Source organism: Mytilus edulis, chromosome 4 (genome assembly GCF_963676685.1).
Source record: "Mytilus edulis chromosome 4, xbMytEdul2.2, whole genome shotgun sequence".
Classification (NCBI taxonomy): domain Eukaryota; kingdom Metazoa; phylum Mollusca; class Bivalvia; order Mytilida; family Mytilidae; genus Mytilus; species Mytilus edulis.
The window spans coordinates 82762709-82785477 of record NC_092347.1 but is presented as its reverse complement, the minus strand read 5'-3'; the positions used below and the strand labels follow the sequence as shown (position 1 = coordinate 82785477).

The following is a 22769-nucleotide window of genomic DNA, read 5'->3' as shown; positions in this document are numbered from 1 at the left end:
AATAAGTCGATTTGACCAAAATTGTCAATAAACCTCTAAAGGAGTTATTGCCCTTTAAAGACTTTTTTCACAATTTGTTCATCATGTTGACTTACTTTAAAAAATCTTCTCCTTTGAAACTGCTGTATCAATTTCAGCCAAACTTAGGCTAAATGAGTTTCAGATTTTCAGAGTATCTAGTATAAATTTTATATTTCATTTCCTTGTATGTCAAGAAACATAGCTCCTATGGCTAAAATAGAACATAGGAGAAAATTATTTTTTTTTGCTTTTGAAGAAAATAGGACGATTCAAAGAACATTTAAATAAATTGAAAAGCCAAAATAATCATTGATTCAGAAAAATTCAGGTGAGCGATTCAGGCTCTTGAGAGCCTCTTGTTTTTTAAAAGGGGGATTTTCCTGTTTTTGGACAATAACTCGTGAGTGCTTTGAGCAGTTTTCATGGAACTTTGATGACTGCCTTATTTCTATTGAAGTGAGCTCCTTTTAACTTTTTTTTTTAATTTCTGATATGACATATAGACGTTATGGAATGTTATAAATGAGAGGCATATCATATGCTCATTGCACTGCTGTATATTTAATTAGTACATTGTAAATTCTATTTCTCAAATAAGTTTTGTGTTTAACATCTTTTTGTCGAGCCTTCGACTTTAGTCGAAAAAGCGAGACTAAGCATCGGCGTCCACAAATATTTATTCTGTGGTTAAAGTTTTTAACCAATTGTAACCGGTTGACTTTTGTTTTTAAACTTCAATTATGGCATCAACTATTTGTTGTGATGTTTTTTTGTTGTTGTAAACTTTGATATGTGAGAAACAATAAATGTCCCATGTTTCATTGTGAATGTCACATGTTTTGTATCTTGAGTAGCAATCTGGTATTCTTAAAAGGAACATTTGTTTAATCTGAACTTCCAACCTCATTTAGAAACCAACTTATACTTTGAAAATATTTAACCATATCTAAATTAATCCTGCAAGTACCAAGATAGGCTTTAGGATTTTGTGAATGGAAAAGAAAACATTGTCTGGTATTGTAAGGACTATTATGGGTACAATTTGTTTCCACATTTATGAAATTTATATCAAAGGTTTATACATGTATCAGCAACGTCTCATCCAAATATATATCTGTTTTCAGTGATTGTGATGAATTTTATATTATATATCTGTTATCTGTTTTCTTTAAAATATGTATAACTATCTAGTTTTCTTGTATGAAGCAAAATGTTATGTTATGTTAATTTCAAGGTTAATTATTTTAACTTTGATATTTATTTTTTCACTATGAAATCAAAAAGACTTGACATATTTTTTTTGTTTTTTTCATGTCAATAAAGTTAATAACAGTTTCTTATTATTACTAATACACTGAGGCACACATTGTGTGCAACAAGAGCAACTCAATATACTATACAAAATGATAAATTGGTCAATAAATATGACAAGAGAAGAAAAAATGCAACCCTTTTATCACTAAGGGTAAAAAGAGTTTTTATAAGTATTTGTGAAATATGATCAGGGTAGTACTAGCATAGGACCAAATTTACCAGATACATATTAGATGGGTAAAAACTCAATAAATACTTATAAGTGTCATTTTTTATGCTTCAGTCAAAAATGAGAAATATATTTATTGTTGCTTTAAGGGTATAAAATGTGTTAGGATTATGTTTTCTATTGAAGATTTGGAAGTGATATTAAATGAGTATTTCTTATGGTATATATCTTTTGTAGAAATTAAATTTTTAGTTGCCTTTTTAATAAAGCAATCATTTATTATTATGAAATGTTTGTGTTTGTTGCAAATCTCAAATGGTTTTAACAGCAAAAGCAGAGCAGTAGAAAAAAAAAAACAAATTGACCACAGCAAGTCTTTTAGAAATTAAAGTAATAAGTAAAAAGCTGCATTGGTCATGATGTACATAATGTTGTTGATTAGAAAATCTTGTATTTCCTGGATGTCATAAACAGTTTGTGTACAAGTAAAATATAATTTCCAGTTGCATTAACAATAATAAAATGGTATGGCTATTGAAATGGTGTTTAAATGATAAATCAAAGTCTTTGATTCTTGGGATTATGAAAAATGCTGGATCTAACTGCACATCTAGAATTTAGACCCCACTTTAAATTGGTCCATATTAAAGTCCAAAGGATCCAAATTGTTTGATTTCCAACAAATATTTAATATGTGGGGTCCCTTAAGATTCTGAATCTAAAGTGAATTTAGGCATTGATTTTTTGGACCCAATTTTCAAATTAACTGCTCCATCAGGTCTAAAGGGTCCACAATTGAAGATAAATTGACTTCTTGAAAAATTGAATTCTTCGGATTGTTGGATATATTGAATTAAAACTTGTGTTTAAATTTGTGATATTGGGTCAAGTTTAAAAAAAAAAAATTTGGATATTGGGTCCATTTGATATGTTGAATTTTTTGTGTAATTAGACTATAAACTTTATAAGATATCTTGTATAATTGATTAGTTATCTTATATAGTTTATAAGATATATTATATAGTTCATGAGATATCTTACCGGGTATAAAGTTTATAAGATATATATATATATAAAAGAAGATGTGGTATGATTGCCAATGAGACAACTGTCCACAAGAGACCAAAATGACTCGGACATTAACAACTAGAGGTCACTGTACGGCCTTCATCAATGAGCAAAGCCCATACTGCAGTCAGCTATAAAAGGCCCCATATGACAATGTAAAACAATTCAAACAAGAAAACTAACGGCCTTATTTGTATAAAAAATTAACGAAAAACAAATATGTAACACAAAAACAATCGACAACCACGGAGTTACAGGCACTTAAATAATGTGGCAGGGTTAAACATATTAGCGGGATTCCAACCATATTTTTTTTTATAAGATATCATCTAAAGTTTATGAGATATCTTATATAGTTTATAAGATATCTCAAATCATTTTCTTTAAAAGATATCACATATATTATATAAGTTATCTTATAAACAATATGAGATATCTCATATTATACTTTAGAAGATATCTTATAAAGTATATTAGATATCTTGTAAACTATATAATATATTTTATATATTATATGAAATATATTTTATATATTATATGAGATATTTTAGAAGATATCTTTTAAAATAGTCAAACAGTTTTCAATATATATTGGTCAGTCTTAAGGTCCAACAGGTCCTAAATTAAATTTTGTATGATGAATACAAGGTGTTTTGTTATATGGTGAATCAAGAGACCTGTATTTTCTGCTGAATCTAATATATATTTATAGATAAATAGAATAACAAGATGTGTTATGATTGCCAGCAAGACAACTTTGATCAAGAGACAAAAATGACAGTCATTTAAAACAACTATAGGTCAATTTGCAGCTTTCAGCAATGTAAAAAAACACATACTGAATTGTCGGCTATAAAAGGACATCAAATTACAAATGTAAAACAATTCAAACAAGAAAACTTATAGCCAATATATGTTAAAATTAATGAAAGAAAAACAAATATGTAAAAACAGCAACAAACGACAGCCACATACAAAATGTGATGGAGATAAATTAGTTGGATGGTGCAAAACCCTCTCCTAATATGGGACAGTGGTACAACAGCACTAAACAATGAATGATAAAATGTGCAACAAACAACAACCATTCAAAGGCTCCTTCCTGGCTTGGAACAGGCACATACTATATTGTGGCGGGGTTAAACTAGTTTGAATGCTCCAACATTTCCCCTAACAATCAGTTGAGAATGTCAACTCATCAGATGGGTCAAAATAAAAATATAGATTATTAACAAAAACAATGTTTCCAATTTCTAAATTCTTGGAACACACTCATTCTGTGTTAGAAACCTATGCTGTGTAGAATATTTCAATCCCAATTCAAATTTAGAGCTGTATCAAGATTAAAGTAATGTGTATATTTTCCCCAACTGTTCAGTGTTCGATAAGGAACATTAATTATTCCATGGTTCAAAGGAGCAAAGTATATGACATAACCAGTTTACTGTTTCTTAATATTCGTGTATCTATTTACCAGCATTACCACCAGTTTAGTATACGCTAGATTAAGTGATTGTTGATTGCTTTAGTCCAGTGGCAAAACATTTATGCATATGAGACATAGTTTGTTGTTTGATTCAGGCCAGTGGCAAATATTTCATATATATTTGAGAAGAGAAAACTATGCGTACAATAGGTAGGTCTTGTAAATGCTTGATTCCGTCTATCTAAAAAACTGGACAGAAAACTTATTTTTTTGGCATTCTATAAGATGGAATTATCTTGTCCTTTATTGCAACTTCGTAATAACTCAGGTGTATGAAGGTTATATAGGGTATATACCAATCGAATGACTTTGTCGCATGGAGTCTTTTTTAAAGACTATTATTATCGAATTTATCTGATTCACTGTATGAAAACTATATCCATCGAATAGCTCTGTTTCACTGGTGAACGAATGTTGTATAGGGCCTATGACCCGGCATCGAAAAACTGTGTTTGATTGGTATAATATGAACGTTATAGAGCTTATAACCATCGAATAACTCATTCTCTTTGGTGTATAAATATTATACAGGGTTTATACTTCTCAAATAACTCTGTCTCATTTACCCATCGAATAATTTTGTCTCGTTGGTGTATGAATGTTGTATATAGGCTTTACCTAATGAATATCTCATGGTCTCATAGATGTATGAACACTATACACCAATGAGACATAGTTATTCGATATATAAAAACCCTATACAACGTTCATACACCCATGAGACGGTGCTATGGGTATGCATCTAGCATATACTTATCGAATAATAAAAGTAATGACAGTATGCATTTCAATTTAAGTTGTCTTTCAGTGTGTCTTTTTACCTACATTGGCACGTTGTAGTAACCGCTAGATTGATTGATTGCTGTTTGATTTACGTCCAGTAACAAATATTTCATTCATGTTCATATTAACGATCACTACTATAGTAAGGGTAACCGCTAGACTCTTTCCATTAACAGGCTATTTACGTCCAGTGGCAAGTATTAATTGCATTCATGTTCAAATTTACAGCGAATACAATAGTAAGGCTTCTACTTGACGAAATGTTTTTGAGATTTGGTCTGCAGCTTGGTATTAGTATTGTGGCCAGTTAATAAGTACATCCGCCGTGCAGCCGCTTAACTGTCCGCCTGCATACCTTTATATGTGGAAGTAATGTATCCGTATCACCATGTTACAAATATATTATATGGGCGATGGTGTCCGCCTGTTTCAATTATTTGTTATATACGAAATGGTGACGTCCGCCTGTTTCAGTGATATATATGTTATAAGAAACAAATATGTCCGCCTGTATCACTCGTTGATTCTTTGTATATATTTTTTATAAAAGGAAATAGCCATTTGTCCATTTCAATGATTTTGTTTAAACGGGGTTTTATAAAATTAACCATGTGACACCCCATGTCTGTTTCAATAATTTAAAAAAAGTAATTGAAGTTACTTGTATGAATGGTCAGAAATCTACTTATCAGTCCTTTGTCAGTACTTTCATACCATATATAAGATTGTATCTAAGAACCACAGACAATACTCACAGACTATTTTTATCCATGAATCCCATGCAAACAAAACTTACTGACTGTATGAAAGAACCACAGACAATAATTACAGACTGTACGTAAGTACCACAGACAAAACTTACAGACAGCAAAGACTATACAATACTTGGACTGTATCTATTAAGAACCACTGACAAAAATTACAGACTGTACGTAAGAAACACAGGCAAGACTTACAGACAGTATCTACGAACCACATACATTACTTACAGACTGTTGTCCCTAATAATTTTATTAACTATATGCATTTGCATTCAGGTATCGCAGATCAAATTTATTCGTTCATAGTGTGTTAATATACGGTTTTTTTATGAGTTAAGCCTCCCAATTGATATGTTATCGTGTGTTTTACTATGTTGTGATGTTATACTATTGTTTCAGAAAAGGGAAAAGGTTTGGTACCATTAAAATGTTTAATCCCGCTACAAATGTTTGCACCTGCCCTAAGTCAGGAATCTGACGTAGAGTAGTTGTAGTTTGTTTATGTCATTTACACGTGTTTTTAGTTTTTCGTTTTATACATAGATTTTTTCCCGTTTGAATGGTTTTATCTGATGTACAGTAGTTTTCGTTTGTTTATGTAATATATACGTGTTTCTCGCTTCTCGGTTTTTTTTTACTATATATAGATTAGACCGTTGGTTTTCCCGTTTGAATGGTTTTACACTAGTAATTTTGGAGCCCTTTACAGCTTCTTGTTCGGTGTGAGCCAAGGCTCCGTGTTGAAGGCCGTACATTGACCTATAATGGTTTACTTTTATGAATTGTTATTTGGATTGAGGGTTGTCTCATTGGCACTCATACCACATCTTCCTATACCTATGTATCTAAGAACCACAGACAATACTTACAGACTGTATATAAGAACCACAGACATAACTTACAGACAGTATATAAGAACCACAGACAATACATACGGACTGTATATAAGAACCATAGACAATACATACGGACTGTATATAAGAACCAAAGACAATACATACGGACTGTATATAAGAACCACAGACAATACTTACAGACAGTATATAAATACCACAGACAATACTTACAGACAGTATCTAAGAACCACAGAAATTACATACAGACAGTATCTAAGAACCACAGACAATACATACGGACTGTATATAAGAACCACAGACAATACATACGGACTGTATTTAAGAACCATAGACAATACATACGGACTGTATATAAGAACCAAAGACAATATATACGGACTGTATATAAGAACCACAGACAACAATAATACATACGGACTGTATCTAAGAACCAAAGACAATACATACGGACTGTATACAAGAACCACAGACAATACTTACAGACAGTATCTAAGAACCACAGACATTACATACAGACAGTATCTAAGAACCACAGACAATACATACGGACTGTATATAAGAACCACAGACAATACATACGGACTGTATATAAGAACCACAGACAATACTTACAGACAGTATATAAGAACCACATACAATACATACGGACTGTATATAAGAACCACAGACAATACATACGGACAGTATATAAGAACCACAGACAATACATACGGACTGTATATAAGAACCATAGACAATACATACGGACTGTATATAAGAACCAAAGACAATACATACGGACTGTATATAAGAACCACAGACAATACTTACAGACAGTATATAAATACCACAGACAATACTTACAGACAGTATCTAAGAACCACAGAAATTACATACAGACAGTATCTAAGAACCACAGACAATACATACGGACTGTATATAAGAACCACAGACAATACATACGGACTGTATTTAAGAACCATAGACAATACATACGGACTGTATATAAGAACCAAAGACAATATATACGGACTGTATATAAGAACCACAGACAACAATAATACATACGGACTGTATCTAAGAACCAAAGACAATACATACGGACTGTATATAAGAACCACAGACAACAATAATACATACGGACTGTATCTAAGAACCAAAGACAATACATACGGACTGTATATAAGAACCACAGACAATACTTACAGACAGTATCTAAGAACCACAGAAATTACATACAGACAGTATCTAAGAACCACAGACAATACATACGGACTGTATATAAGAACCACAGACAATACATACGGACTGTATTTAAGAACCATAGACAATACATACGGACTGTATATAAGAACCAAAGACAATATATACGGACTGTATATAAGAACCACAGACAACAATAATACATACGGACTGTATCTAAGAACCAAAGACAATACATACGGACTGTATATAAGAACCACAGACAATACTTACAGACAGTATATAAGAATCACATACAATACATACAGACAGTATCTAAGAACCACAGACAATACATACGGACTGTATATAAGAACCACAGACAATACTTACAGACAGTATATAAGAATCACATACAATACATACAGACAGTATCTAAGAACCACAGACAATACATACGGACTGTATCTAAGAACCACAGACAATACATACAGACAGTTGACTGTATCTAAGAACCACAGACAATACTAACAGACAGTATCTAAGAACCACATACAATACGTAGACAGTATCTAAGAACCACAAACATTACTTACAGACAGTTGACTGTATCTAAGAACCACAGACAATACGTACAGCCTGTATCTAAGAACCACGGACATTACTTCCAGACTGTATATAAGTACCACAAACATTACTTACAGACAGATGACTGTATCTAAGAACCAGGGACATTGATTACAGACTGTATACAAGAACCACAGTCATTTCTTACAGATTGGCATATTAGAACCACAGACAATACATACGGACTGTATTTAAGAACCACAGACAATACTTACAGACAGTATCTAAGAACCAGAGACATTACTTACAGACAGTATACTGTATCTAAGAAACACAGACAATACGTATACAGCATGTATCTAAGGACCAAAAACATTACTTACAGACTGTATATATAAGAACCACATACAATACATACGGACTGTATATAAGAACCATAGACAATACATACGGACTGTATATAAGAACCATAGACAATACATACGGACTGTATACAAGAACCACAGACAATACATACGGACTGTATCTAAGAACCACAGACAATACGTACAGCCTGTATCTAAGAACCACTGACATTACTACCACAAACATTACTTACAGACAGATGACTGTATCTAAGAACCAGGGACAATGATAACAGACTGTATACAAGGACCACAGTTATTTCTTACAGATTGGCATATTAGAACCACAGACAATACATACGGACTGTATTTAAGAACCACAGACAATACTTACAGACAGTATCTAAGAACCAGAGACATTACTTACAGACAGTATACTGTATCTAAGAAACACAGACAATACGTATACAGCATGTATCTAAGGACCAAAAACATTACTTACAGACTGTATATATAAGAACCACATACAATATGTATACAGCATGTATCTAAGGACCAAAAACATTACTTACAGACTGTATATATAAGAACCACATACAATGCATACGGACTGTATATAAGAACCACAGACAATACTTACAGACAGTATCTAAGAACCACAGACAATACTTACAGACAGTATCTAAGAACCACAGACATTACATATGGACTGTATCTAAGAACCACAGGCAATACATACGGACTGTATATAAGAACCACAGACAATACTTACATACAGTATCTAAGAACCACAGACAATACTTACAGACAGTATCTAAGAACCACAGACATTACATAGAGACAGTATCTAAGAACCACAGACAATACATACGGACTGTATAACATATTGCAGACTGTATCTAAGAACCACAGAAACAGCATACACGCTGTTACATTTGAATATTGGAAAATACTTTTAGACTAGATCTTTGAACCAGACATAATATACTGACAATATCTTAAATTCAAAGACAATTCATACATGTATATTAGAAGACTCTATCGAAGAAAACCATATAATTCAGTTTTACTTGGTGAAAATAGTAGTCATCTTTTAATAAACAAGAATGTGTTCCAAGTACACGGATGTCCCATCCGCACTATCATTTTCTATGTTCAGTGGACCGTGAAAATGGGATAAAATCACTAATTTGGCATTTAAATTAGAAAGATCATATCAAAGGGAACATGCTTACTAAGTTTCAAGTTGATTGGACTTTAACTTTATCTATCAAAAACTATCTCAACCAAAAACTTGAACCTGAAGAGGGAAGGATGAACGACTAACAGACGGATGAACAAACTTGAAGCGGGACGAACGAATGATCATACAAACGAACGCACTAACAGACGGATGAACAAACCAATGAACGAACAAACAGATGCTCTGACCAGAAAACAAATTGCCCATAAATCGGGCATAAAAACAATTTCACTCATGCTTAGCTACAATACCAAGTTCAACTGAGGCTTTATGTTGCACTCAATTCCCTCTGTTTTCTATCTTTTGTTGTTTGATTTTCTATATGATGCAAATTATATTTAAACTCTATATATATTACTGGAACAGCCTTCCTTTCAATATACATATTGGATAAAATCAAATCAATCAAACATGTTTAATTAATTTTATTCTTTATTGTAAACTTTAAATTTTCTAAATTTATCTATACATTAGTGACATGCATAAAGCACAATTGATATTTTCATGCATAATATTATGGTACAAAATAAAATAGACAAACAAGTTACCTATCTAAAAATTGTGAGCATTTATAGAGGGCACAAAGTGTTTTTGAGAAAAAAAATTTAATAGGAAGACGATTTCAATAGATATCTTTAGATATATATTTTAATCTATTATAGACCAAACAAATTTATCAACAAATTTACCAGTTTCAAAAATTAATAATGAACAACCAATTTATCTTACAAAAAGACAATGTTTTATACATTTTCTTTTCTACATTTAAGGATGTTTGCTGCTCAGTTTCAAAATAAATAACTTTCCATAAAACCAGTATATATTGATAGGGGATAAATTGAGGAATCAAAAAAGCAAAAAAAATATAGGGGTCAATGTGCTTGTTTTCGAGATACTAGCCAATGATATTTTGGCGGGAAAATGTTCTCTCTTGATGTTTCATAGCTTTATCATTGACCATTTAAAGTTGTCAAAAACTATTAAAAAATATATAAGATTTCATAAGACTTTTACAAATGGCTTTTAATCATACATTTAAAAGACTTAAAAAAAGAAAAATTGGGGTTCATGGGCAATTTTTTTTAAGGCATTCAAATGCATAAACCAGAGGATTTCGAAAATCTGACAAAATTGCAAAACATGACAAGCAAACATCCTTAAATATAGTGAATTAATTAGTTGTAACTTTCTGACTGAGGCTTGTTACTTTTAGTCCTATGACTCTTTTTGTTTTCAACATGTAATGTCGACAATCAACAAGCATAAACAATGATAAATATGAATAGTCAATCCAGTTTATATATTCATCATAATTTAAAATAAAATTATTTGCAATAATGAAGTATCAGCATATCATAATCATTATGTATGTTTTTCTGTACATGTATTTACGACATATAAAAATCACAAATTTGAGGTATTCGTCACCTGTGTTTTTTGCTATTATTTCATACAAAAACACATTTTTTCCAAAAAAATATTTTGAGGGCATTTATGGTTGGATTTTTATCAACAAGGCCTTAAAAGATGTAGAATTGTCTAAAGTTTGTTTGTTTATTTGGTTTTAGTTTTGTCTTCATGTGTTTTTGTTTTCTCTTGATATGAACGCCAATACATTTTTATAATTTAATTTGGTTGAATACATAGCAAATTTCTAAACAGAAAATAATATTTGTGTTTATCTTGTGAAAAAATGAAAATTATCCACTAAGACAATGTATCCAAATAAAAAAATAAACCTGTGACAATTCTGCTTCTATTGGTACCAAGTTGCTTAAAATCAAACCAAAAATGTCCCCAAAATATACTTTTGAAAAAATGTGTTTTTATATGAAATAATAGCAAAAAAATGTAGGTGACGAATACTTTTGGCCAGGTACTGTATATTAATTTTATAAGATAAACACATCCTCTATGCAATGAAGAAAATCCCAATAAAAAAATAAGATTCAGAACTAACCTAAATTATACTCTAAATTTTTTTGACTGTTGTGACACTTTCCAAAGTTTTTTTGTATGGAGTCTTCATAATTTGGTTATATTTTAATAATTTATATTTATTTATTCCAAGCTTCACTAATCTTTTCAGAGAGGCATTCATTATAAGTGGTATATATTTTTTCATAACTAAATATAATCGGGTTGGATTAATACTACACATATTAAGATATAAAAAAACACAGTTCATACTAACAAGGTTTTCAAGAATGACATCTTAATCCTATGAAATAAAAAACCAAAGTAACCTAAGGCTTAATACAAACCTTTAATAGTAGGAAAAGGTATAAAAACAATAACAACATATTTAAAAAAGTGTAATTACAAAACAGATTGATACATTAGAACAATACATAACATAAATTTACATAACTCTATCGTAGTGGTAAAATATCAAACAGAAGCTTAAAACTAAGTGCAATAAAACACGTCTTCTCCGTTCTTTAAAGCCATTCTTGCCATTCACTCTTTGACACTTGTTTGGCAAGCACTGAGAAGTCTTGATAAACCTAAAATAGAATTGCTTTCATATAAAATTCACAAAAAATGGTTTAATTATCGAAATAGACATTCATTATTAAATGGAAAGAAAAGTGTGAACTGTTCAGATCACATTCCAGATAACTGGTTATTCCAAAGAATATATTAAAGTCATGTTGGAATGATGTCTTCTTCAGGTTTGGGCGTGTTGCAAAAAATTTCTTTAAGTATAATGCAATATTATACCACTGGAACATCTTAAGCTTGAAAACTAGATCAAGCTATCAAAAAATTAAGTGTGATTATTTAAATTAAAAATATTATATCCTAATAAAATCAAGGGCAGATAATTACATTGATTTTTATAAGACAATTTGTGTTTTGTATTTATTTTTAAAGAACATAAGGCTGTGGCCTCCTTTTTTTATTTGATGTTTCAAATGTTCTTATAAAAAGTAATTCTCTAATTAAATTAAAATGTAATGCTACTGGGCCAGTATCGCAATAATAAAAACTTGTATTCTAGTTACTAAAACATAGATATGTTAGACTCCTAATTTATCTGTACTTTTGTGGATATCTTATTAAACTTCGTAATATATGTAAAGAAAAATAATATTAACAAGGACTTTCGTGATTCTAGTTTGAAACAACAGTAAGCACAGAACAGCATGGATAGTATTTAGCATTCTGAGAGTATTGCATAAAACTTTAAGTCAACCCACTAAAGGAAACCCCACCCCCTATTTCAATTCATCCTCTGAAATATTTCAGACCAATATGATTTTCCTTCTTACACATTCCCAGGCGGTGTAATACAACTGTATAAAATTTCAACAATATCGATAAAGCAGATAAGGAGAACATCCACTTATCTTAATAGACACTGTTGCAACATATTGCAGGAAAAAAACTTAAAGGGAGCCCAGTTGCCCATGGCTCCTAGATTTTGAGCTAGGCCCCTAAAATTTCAGATAAAGTTAAGTTGAACATATAGAAAATAATTATGAAATATCTGGTCTGGGCTCCCAGTTTATAATTCCCAAGTTTCGTCCCTGTATTGCAATAGAAAACAATTAAGATATATTTCCCCCTTAAAATATTTCAGACCAGGGTTATTTCCTTCATATACACTCTCTGGTGGTGTCAGCCAACTGTAAATTTTCATCAATATCCATCAAGCTAATTAAACATAGTTGCACTTACAGGTCCTGTTGCCACTTATTGCAAATTTAAACTAAGTAGGTTCAATTATCTCCCTTGAAAATTATTGGATCTGGACTATTTTCTTACATGCTCAGTCATTTTGTTGTCAGTCTAAGGTTGTGTACTGCAACAGTGTTAAGTTTCAAAATCAATCAATGGGAATAATGGGACTAGGTGAGTATTTGAGTTGCACTTACAATACCTGTTGCCATATGTTGCAATATTAAACTAAGTAAATTCAATTATCTCCCTTGAAATATTTCAGACTGTAAAGTTTCATCTTTTTGGTACATACATTACAGATAGTTAAGTTTACAAGACATATGGACAGACAAACAGACAGAGTGATATTAAACTAAGTAAATTGCAATATTAAACTTATAAATTCAATTATCTCCCTTGAAATATTTCAGACTGTAAAGTTTCATCTTTTTGGTACATACATTACAGATAGTTAAGTTTACAAGACATATGAACAGATAAACAGACAGATATTAAACTAAGTAAATTGCAATATTAAACTAAGTAAATTCAATTATCTCCCTTGAAATATTTCAGACTGTGTAAAGTTTCATCTTTTTGGTACATACATTACTGAGAGTCAAGTTTACAAGACATATGGACAGACAGACAGAGTGATTCATATATTCACTCCAAAAACTTTGTGGCTTTTTTAAAACAAGATTATATCATGTCAGGAGTCAATTTAAACAGTTATCTTCAATAGATTTAGCATACAGTACAGAGAAAGAATTATATCAGAATTATTTCATTATTTTTTTTATTTTGGATCCAGAAAAATAAAACACTACTAGTAAGGGCTCTTCACCAAAGTTTCATGAGAATTGCTGAAAGCATTTTTGGGTTATTGTCCAAAAACTGGAAAATTCCCCCTTTTGTAATGAATAAAACCCAATAACTCTGAACTATAAAATCTAAAATTTATAAAATTCTAAAGGGAGCTAACATCAATATAAATAATTCACCAAAGTTTCATGAGAACTGCTGAAAGCATTTTTGAGTTATTGTTTAAAAACTGGAAAATTCCCCTTTTTTATGAATAAAACCCTGTAACTGGGAAACATATAATTTAAAATTCACAAAATTCGAAAGGGAGCTTATGTCAAAAGATATAAACAATTCACCACAATTTCTTGCAAATTGGTGAAAGCTTTCTTTAATTTTTGTCAGGAAACTGAAAAATCCCCCTTTTTTAAATGAACAATACCCCATAACTCAGAATTAAAATCTAAAAATTATAAAAAAGGGAGCTCACGTCAATAGATATAAACTATTCACCAAAGTTTTATGCAAATTGGTTTAAGCGTTTTTGAGTAAATGTCCACCATGTTAACGACGAACGGACATACAACGGTATACCATAATACGTCCCATCACCAGGTCTATAACAAGAACTGTGAAAAGACAATTATTTGTACATGCATTTAAATTGTGTCATTTCTGAGTTGATTAAATGTTTCATAAGTTATTCCATGGAAACTGTTTGTAGCACCATGTACAGTCTGCCTTCCTTACCAAAGTACTAACCAGTTTTCTATTGGTCAATAAAACATAAATTTTCAATGAAATATGCCTTAATTGAATGAATTTAAATGAAGTTGTTAAATTAAAGTATTTGTTTTTCAGAGCAACTAATCCTAAATATTCTTCAGTCTCAAACATAGCATTTTTTTTGGGGCTGGGGGGGGGGGGGGGGGGGGGGTTATTGATACCATTGTAGGTTCTGGATTTCTTTCAACATCACCAGAAAGTTGTAGTATTAACCTTTTGAAGTTCTTTCAGCACCTGCTTGCTAAAACCTTCTCTGTTGTTACTTTATTACACCCTGAAACAATAAACATATAGAAATATATTTTTATCATGTATGTAAAAGTAAATACAGTAGTCTTAAATATTTTATAAGATATCTCATATAGTTTATAAGATATCTCATATAGTTTATAAGATATCTCATATAGTTTATAAGATATCTCATATAGTTTATAAGATATCTCATACAGTTTATAAGATATCTCACATAGTTTATAAGATATCTCATATAGTTTTAGAGAAACTTGATTGAGAAAGATACATTAGTTGTTAATATGATAAAATTGAGAATGGAAATGTGGAATGTGTCAAAGAGATAACAACCCGGCCATAGAACAAACAACAGCAGAAGGTCATTTACACATCAGACTGTGCTGGTTACCCAAACTTCAGATACACCAAACCAGACCCTTCTGAGAAACATGCAATATGTGCTCTCAATTTTAGAATTCATTTGTACATTTAAATTAGTTCTACAAGGATCACCAGTCCTATACCCACCTTTCAAATAAAACTCAATTACCATATATTTTGATATTTACACCTTATTAGGCCTACAAACTATTTTGTTTAAATACTTTCTACTTTGAAGTATATTTATTTGTCTGGCCCAATTTGGTGGTGGTACATGTTTATACAAATATAAAAAAGAAGATGTGGTATGATTGCCAATGAGACAACTATCCACAAAAGACCAAAATGACACAGACATTAACAACTATAGGTCACCGTACAGCCTTCAAAAATGAGCAAAGTCTATCTGATTTTTTTAGCCAAATTTCTGCTCAAACCAATTCTCAGGGCTGTCTTATACTTGCAGTGATTTTTTCTACTTTTCTATAAAACTTGAAAAGTCTCATCCATAATTATAAAGACTATATTATCCTCTGTTTTACTACATATAATATCATCAATTAACAGGCTATTATTTGAACTTGGAATTATTTTTAATTATGGAATTTGCTTGATTTCTTGTTATTGAATTTTTTAATAAATCCCATGTTTATTCTGTAGAGGGTGGTAAAGGGTTATTTTCGTGCAACGTTTTGGGCCTTTTTATTACACATGTTTTTGTGTTTTGACGTTTTATTTCTCGTTTTCTCGTGTTTGGTTTGACGTGCGTGCCTCGTGTTTTCCTTTATTTATTTTCCGTGTTTCGTGTCGGTAATCTTAATTTCTCATGCTTTTCTCACATTTGATTAAAAAGTAAACCAGGACTAAATTCAAAGTCAGTCCGCAGATTGTTTTAAATTATGAGTTTCCAGAATATTTAAAACAGCTACCAAATTAATTATTATGAATAGTATTTTTCTCTCAAATCAGTTGCAACTATAGCGGACGCTACAAGATGACAGCAGGGTCATAATACCCATTATATAATGACAAGATGATCTCAAAGAAGGGCTGATTAATAAATTACTTAACTTTTTACATTAATATTTACTAATTATTTCTCGTGCTTTGTTTTTTTCAGATTTTTATTTTCCGTGCAACGTGTTCGCGATGTTTATTTCAAGTGTTTCCGTGTTCAATGCCCCCCTTTACCACCCTCTCTGTACTTTCTATTACAAAGAAAATAGTTTATTTTCAATAGAATGTACTGTGCCGCGCACACAACACTATCTAACCAAAATACATTGTATGGAAAGTGTTATTTAAACTGCTCAAAAGATTATACATGTAATTCCACCTTATGTAATAATGCTGTATTTTGATTGGTTGAGAAACATGGTATTTTTCACCAATTTCTATATATCGAGATATTCTTTTCTCTGCCGGGGTATTTGCCATTAGGGAATTCCATGTGCCGGGGTATTTGCTAGCAAATACCATGGCAGATGGGAAATATCCTAGCAAATACCATGGCAGATGGGGAATACCATGTCTAAAAATAACTCAATGAATTATTTATATTCTAATATAACAAATTCATGGTCATTCTAAATATATGGTTTCAGATGAAATAGTTAGGATAAAAAGCATAATTAATATTGAATTTGGAATGACGTAAAATAACCGGGAATGACGTCATAAATAAAACTCAATGGAAACAAATTGTCAACCGGTCACATAAAACTGGAATCCACTAGTATTACGCTTCACCGAAACTGATGAACAAAGTGTAGTAGTCAGCCGAGAACCAGCTTTTTATCATAAAAAGGGAGACATATATAATACAGTCAGTGACTGTACATAAAAAAATGATAAGAAATGATAATACGGTCATTGCACATAGCAAATAGCACAGCTGCAGTGTATACAAAAATTATACATTCAAGTCAAAATTTCATATGATACCTGATTATAATAATTTTTTTTTAGGTGAAACATTTGGTGGAATTAAACAACTATATCATGCTTACAAGGCTCTGGAAATTTGTACCTCTCAACCGGTATTTTTGGCAAATACCCCTTGTAAGCATGATATATTTGTATATAATACCAAATAAACATGGAATTTATCAAAAATATTTAAACACAAGAAATTACACAAATTCCATAATTAAAAATAATTCCAAGTTCAAATAATAGCCTGTTAATTGTTCTTTTAAGAACTTTCTGTGCTTCACAATAAGCATGATTAAAAATTTGTTAATGTAGCCAGAAACATTACATTAGTCATCACAAGAGAAAAGCATACCTTTCTTATCAACATCAGAAATAGGACTGAAAAAAGCTTGATCACAATCGTTGTCTTTTCTTTTGAGCACACAGACCAACTCTTTTGGTACATAGATCCCTATAAAAAGAAAGTTAAAATGGAGATTTTAGTTATCATATAAGTGAACTATAAGTGAAAACAAATACCTAATTTAATTACAGTATGTAGAAAACCCTACATTAAACTTGCGCTACAAAACACAGTGTCAAGAATATTATTTTGTCTAGAACATTATAAGTTATTCAGAAGGACACATTTTTTTTCAAAATCATATTGTTATACTATACTCTAGTAAGGCTGGAGGATACACATGAAATTGAAAGGTAAATTGGGAATCTGTATATTGAACTGAGTATTAACCCTTTTAATCAATTGTTAAGAACATTACAATAAAAAAAAAAAATGTCTTTCATAATAAGTTAATATCCTTAATCATCTAAACACCTTCCTCTTATGTCAGCAGAAAATAATTCAATTCTTGATATAGCTATTCACATTCAAATCATGAAAAAACTGTATATATGGTACATGTGAACCAGTAATTCGATAGATTGAAATTGCCTTAGTTAGTACATCAGTATACAAGTATGTTTAAAAATGTAAAAGAAAAGAGAACATAGTTCCCCATGTTAACGTAAACTGGTGATTCAGTAAAAAAAAAATCAATTATTTAAGCAAGGATATACCTGTAACCTGTCTCAAACCTTCTTATAACAATGTATAATCAATTTTGCTTAAAAGTATCATTTAAAACATCTCATATAACCTTGTAAGGAAAAAGCAGGAGTGTGTATTGAAACTGAATCAATGCCACTTTCCTCTTTTTACTATATGTTGAATCTTCCAGTCGAGTGTACTGTGGTCTGTTTCTGGCATAAACTATCTAATCTTTGGTGGCTTTTTAGTAAAGGAGATTCTTTTCATTCTACAATAAATAAAGAAGTTTCAATATATCTTCTATTTGTTTTACATGCAAAGTATCAAGTTTCATTAAAACCCATTAACATTACTAAGGAGTTTTGCTAAATAGATACTACAATAAGTCTCTAATTATCTCCCCTTAATAAATTATGACTTAAATCAATTTTGGGGAATGTGTCAATTGGACAAAGATGATGAACCCTAGAATATCATTTAAAGTTATAAAGGAACATAACTGAAGAACAGTAAAATTAACTCTACCCAAATGTGCACTTGATTTGATTTTTCTTATGTCAGATCAGCATTGTGTAGAAGTTTCATAACATTTGGTTGAGACTAACTTAAGTTTGAAAAAGGAAACAAAAATTTAACAATTTTTTTCCATTTTTTATTCTTATTACCACAATGTACTTTTGTTACACAGCATAGTTATGATCCATTTGTAAACTTTGGGAAGTACAGATATACAAAAAGATGTTGATGTACAGAAGGACAAGGGTAGAACTTCATGCCCCCTCACTATTTCAAGGTATAAGAGGAAATTGAGCTTGCAAGATGATCTCAAAACAGACAGACCAACATGTATCATGATTCCTATGTTGTCCTAACTTGTTGTGGTATTAGTTAAAAGTAGATCTTGATACTGTACTGAGAAGTGTAACAAACAAGATTTGATTTGATATACAGTAAGCATACTTTCATTCCGGGTAACTGTTGAATATTGAATGTAAAAAGTGTGAAAGCGTCGATCTTAATAGTGTTAAGTTTATATAAGACAGGTTTATTGTTTACATAAATTAATAGACATCTTTCGAGTTTGATGCATTTCTGTCCAAAAAATTGGCTTTAGTGAACAACATTTGTGTATTCAGGGGCATCGTCACTTCCTTTCCAATGTTGAGCGAGTGGTTGGAAAACTGTATACCGGTAATTGATATATCACACAAATTGTTTGGTAAATTAAATTCTCATAATTAACAATAAGCACTGCTGCCATTAGGGGATTGTGATTAAGTACTTACAAAACAAACTTTATTTCTAGTTTATCCTGCACAATGACAATCACTTAGACCCTTGATGAACGCCAACAGTGCAGGGATACAGGCTATCCCCTCTAACTGGTAAATGACGTCATAAAGGCGTGCTTAATTAAAGAGTTTTTCCCGGTGACGGATGAACTTGAAAGTGGTCCTTTGGTTAAAATTAGAATGATTTTCAAGAAACCAGTTTAATTAATATGGTTCAATCTAGCAATTAATATTGATGAAGGTGGGGAGGATATTTTTATAACTCAAAATACTTTAATCTATGATCAGGACATTTAACTTGATAAAAACCTTATGTACAGAGCAGATTTGTGCATAAGCTAACAAAACCTTTAAACAGACTTGTTAAGAAGGGATATAGTTACAATACTGTTGTCACTTCATTAAAGATTACATATTTTGACTTTAATATTGATTCACTTATATAGAGCCTTTGCATCAGAATTAAAATTAATCCGGACAATCGATCAACCAGTTCCAACGGTTTTCATCAATAAGGTTAAAGGTCAATGATCATAAAGTTTTAATCTTTAGAAACAAACCGGACAAAAACTGTACACTTTCAGTAATCATGAAACAATATAGTTTGGAAAATGTATGTAATAACCATGAACTGTAAAACTAACAAACTATCTATAAATATGAACTCACTGAATAAATTCCCTGGTTATCCAGTGACTAATTCACAGGGATACTCGGCCAACTGCTGTAGGTCGATTAATTTGTAACAACAGCAAAGAAAAGTGCAATAAAGATATTATTTTATAAAAAAAAAAAAAAAAAAAAAAGAATTAAACACCTTCATTTAAAAACCAGTTGTTGGCATGACACAAGTTATGTTCTTCTCATATATTTTATGATGGTATAATACTAAACCGCTAATGGGAGGGATAGTTCCTGATATTCATATGATGAAGACAATCTTTCAATCAGTTTAATTGAGGTCTGGAGCTGGCATGTTTGTAACTGCTAGTAGTCTGTTGTTATTTTCTTTTGTTACATCTTTTGACATTGGATTAAGACTTCTCTTGAACTGAATTTTACTGTGCCTATTGTTATGCGTTTACTTTTCTACATTGGATAGAGGTATAGGGGAGGGTTAAGATATAATAAAAACCATGTTTTACCCCGCTGCATTTTTGCGCCTGTCCCAAGTCAGGAGCCTCTGGCCTTTGTTAGTCTTGTATGCTTTTTAATTTTAGTTTCTTGTGTATAATAATAGAGTTAAGTATGCCGCCCATTAGTCCATTATCACGGAACTAGTATATATGTTTGTTTAGGGGCCAGCTGAAGGACGCCTCTGTGAGCAGCAGTCTCTCGCTGCATTGAAGACCTACCTATTGGTGACCTTCTGCTGTTGTCTGTTCTATGGTCAAATTGTTGTCTCTTCGGCAGATTCCCCATTTCCATTATCAATTTTATTGTTCTTACAGAAAGTTTCAATTACAGGAGCATCCATAACTAGAGCAATCATTCCAGTATAAAATCACTAGTGTAATCATTCCTGGTTCCAAAACACTAGTGTGAACATTCCTTGGATTGGATGAAAACATAGTTGTTTACATTAATCAACAATGCAGGTTTCAAATACACCAAAAAAATATCAAGCCCCATTTTATATATATATTTCCCTTTAAAAAAAATACATTTTAGAACCTTATAATGACCCTGGGTGGATGTTTTTCACTGGACCTGGATAAAAAAAAAAAACTAGTGAATGTTTGTTGGTGGATAAAAATCACTAGGAAATTTCTTCCTCTGGATAAAGTACACTGGTGGAATCAAACCACTGTTATATAACCATTACTTTGCATTATAGGACTAGTCGCATGGTGTACAGTTAGGGATTCAAAACAGCTGAACACTAATTTATATATAAAATTAAGTTTTAATGGCAACTACTCATGCAACATAATTCTGCAAGTTTTGATGCAACTTGTGACAAAATCTATCAAGAAGTGACTTGTTAACAGTTATGTATTTCATTTTAATATTTTGGAGTAGATATTAACAACATTTCCGTATGTGATAAACCTCATGAGAGCAGGTTCTGTCTCCTGTTATGAATTGTGCCACTTGCTAGGCAAGAATCAATTTAGTCAAAGGGAAAGTGAAAGTGAAATTGACTAAACGGTAAATAAATTTCACAACTTCCGGTCCAAACGTATGAAACAATTCCGGACTGTACTACTGTACATTTTGATCGGCTGACCGAGAGGTTGCGTTTTTCAGTTGAAAACTACTTCGTTAATCAATATAAACGTTTGACAAGTATTTATGTTTATCAAATGTAACACAATTTTTCATGACATCGACGGACCGGCAATACTGGCATAATATGCGGGTGGGTTTTCGTTCATAGTTCTTCATGTATTACAATTTCGTTCCAGTTTAAATTAAAAACACTCGTTTATTAATATTCTATAATAAAATGTGTTATATGTCAAATCAACAAGGGACAAGGCGAGGGATGGGAATTATTGGGGAAAAATCGTAGCCGGTAATTTCAAGAAATGTATAATTCAGTGTTTACAAGTATCGCCGGGCTTTAATTCTCAACTTACTTGACTCTGTTTTATTTTACATGATGCAGCATGATAATGATTAGTCGTATCATGACAAAATATAATAGTTTGGTCAATAAATATATAACAATTACCTCTAGGCTCTCTGAATACATGTGGCTTTTGAAAGTTTGGGGTATGAGTTTTTTTTATAAATGATTATACAAGAAAGACAATGATTGGCCAATACTGAGTCAGCCTCTGTGTCATGCCAAAATATCTGTGTTATTTACTTGAATAAGATAACCCCATACTATATATATGCTATATTCTAACATTGTATAATTT

At 31.3% G+C, this 22769-nt stretch overlaps 1 long non-coding RNA gene across 1 annotated transcript; it reads right to left on the bottom strand.

The window, feature by feature from the left end:
* Window positions 1-11887: 11887 nt before the first annotated feature.
* LOC139520753 (uncharacterized) lies at window positions 11888-22027 on the bottom strand. The gene is made up of 5 exons (XR_011663953.1): window positions 21952-22027; window positions 18717-18875; window positions 17930-18028; window positions 15244-15304; window positions 11888-12281 (listed from the first exon to the last, which is right to left on the bottom strand). It is a non-coding gene; the product is annotated as an uncharacterized lncRNA (long non-coding RNA).
* Between the last annotated feature and the right edge of the window lie 742 nt (window positions 22028-22769).